The sequence below is a fragment of the Callorhinus ursinus genome, unplaced genomic scaffold (genome assembly GCF_003265705.2).
Source record: "Callorhinus ursinus isolate GAN/ISIS: 27379988/994484 unplaced genomic scaffold, GSC_fseal_2.0 scaffold26, whole genome shotgun sequence".
Lineage (NCBI taxonomy): Eukaryota > Metazoa > Chordata > Mammalia > Carnivora > Otariidae > Callorhinus > Callorhinus ursinus.
In genome coordinates this window covers 9,994,133-9,996,468 of record NW_027397088.1, presented here as the reverse complement: position 1 = coordinate 9,996,468, position 2,336 = coordinate 9,994,133, and the positions used below count along the sequence as shown (strand labels likewise).

Genomic DNA, 2,336 nt, shown 5'->3' with positions numbered 1-2,336 from the left:
ACACTCACTGCTTTTTTTTTTTCTTTAACATGACAATCTCTGTCCTTAATTGGTCATTTAGGCCGTTTACATTTAAGGTAATTATTGAGATCATTGGAATAAAATATATAGTCTTGTTAGATATTTTCTGTTTGTTCCTTTGCATCCTTTTTTTTCTTTTCTTCTGCTACTTTTAATTACTTATTTTTTAGTTCATTTTATCTTTAATGTTGACTTATGTATTTTAATTAGCAATAATCATGCCTCGGATAAACCTCATTGGCTACGATATGCCACTGCGCAAAGCTGACTTATGTATTTTAAATCTTTGAAATGTTTTTAGTAGTTTAAGCAGGGTTTGTAATATGCATCTTCAATTAATCACAATCTACCTTAAAATAATATCCCTTCATTTATAGTGTATGAGCCTTACAATAAAAGATTGTTTCCTATCCTTAGTGTCGTTTTTTACATTCATTTCACTTCTACATATGCAATAAAGCCAAAGTGCATCAGTACTATATTTGTTTGAGAAGTCAATTATCATTTACAGCAACTAAAATTAAGAAAAAATAAACTTTATATTTATCTGCATTTGTATTCTTTCCATGTCTTTTTATTGCTTTGTGTAGATTCATGGTTTTGCTTGCTATCATATTCATTCTGCCTGAAGAACTTCCTTTAACATTTCTTCAAAGTAGGCCCAGGGGTAATGTTATCTCTGTTTATTTTTCACTAATTATTCTTGCACTAATTTTTGACAATACTTACCATTGTCTTTTCAAATATTAACTACTCTGCCATATTATTATTGCATCTCCCTCAGGGATTCCACACAGACAGATATTGGATGATTTGATATTGTCTTACATCTCATAGATGCTCTATTTTGTTTTGTTTTCAGTTTTTGTATGTGTTTTAGTTGGTGTCATTTTTAATTTTTTTTAATCTTTTTTTATTAACAAATAATGTATATTTGTTTCAGGGGTACAAGTCTGTGATTCATTAGTCTTATGCAATTCACAGCACTCACCATAGCACATACCCTCCCCAGTGTCCATCATCCAGCCACCCCATCCCTCCACTCCCAGGTACTCCAGCAACCTTCAGTTTGTTTCCTGAGATTCAGAGTCTCTTATGGTTTGTCTCCCTCTCTGGTTTCATCTTGTTTCATTTTTCCCTCCCTTCTCCTATGATCCTCTGCCTTATTTCTCAAATTCCTCATATCAGTGAGATCATATGATAATTGTCTTTCTCTGATTGACTTATTTCGCTTAGCATAATACCCTCTAGTTCCATGCCCATCATTGCAAATTTCAAGATTTCTTTTTTTTTTGTTGGCTGCATAATATTCCATTGTAAAAATATACCACTTATATGTTATCCATTCATCTGTTGATGGACATCTAGGCTCTTCCCATAGTTTGGCTACTGTGGACATTGCTGCTATAAACATTGGGGTGCATGTGCCCCTTCAGATCACTACATTTGTATCTTTGGGGTAAATACCAAGTAGTGCAATTGCTGTGTCTTAGGGTAGCTCTATTTTCAACTTTTTGAGGAATCTCCATACTGTTTTCCAGAGTGGCTACACCAGCTTGCATTCCCACCAACAGTGTAGGAGGGTTCCCCTTTCTCCACATCCTTGCCAACATCTGTTGTTTCCTGACTTGTTAACTTTAGCCATTCTGACTGGAGTGAGGTGGTATCTCATTGAGGTTTTGATTCGGATTTCTCTGATGCTGAATGATGTTGAACACTTTTTCATGTGTCTGTTGGCCATTTGGATATTTTCTTTGGAAAAATGTCTGTTCATGTCTTCTGCCCATTTCTTGATTGGATTATTTGTTCTTTGGGTGTTGAATTTGATAAGTTCTTTATAGATTTTGGATACTAGCCCTTTATCTGATACGTCATTTGCAAATATCTTCTCCCAACTGTCAGCTGTCTTTTGGTTTTGTTGACTGTTCCCTTTGCTGTGCAAAAGCTTTTTATCTTGATGAAGTCCCAACAGTTCATTTTTGCCCTTATTTCCCTTGCCTTTGGTGATGTTTCTAGGAAGAAGTTGCTGCAGCTGAGGTCAAAGAGGTTGTTGCCTGTGTTCTCTTCAAGGATTTTGATAGATTCCTGTCTCATATTTAGGTCTTTCATCCATTTTGAGTCTATTTTTGTGTGTGGTGTAAAGAAATGGTCCAGTTTCATTCTTCTGCATGTGGCTGTCCAATTTTCCCAACACCATTTGTTGAAGAGACTCTTTTTTTCCATTGGACATTCTTTCTTGCTTTGTCAAAGATTAGTTGACCATAGAGTTGAGGGTCCATTTCTGGGCTCTCTATTCTGTTCCATTGACCCCTGTG

At 35.4% G+C, this 2,336-nt stretch overlaps 1 pseudogene; it reads right to left on the bottom strand.

The window, feature by feature from the left end:
* Positions 1-207: 207 nt before the first annotated feature.
* On the bottom strand, positions 208-287 carry LOC112838421 (U4 spliceosomal RNA; annotated as a pseudogene).
* Positions 288-2,336: the final 2,049 nt, after the last annotated feature.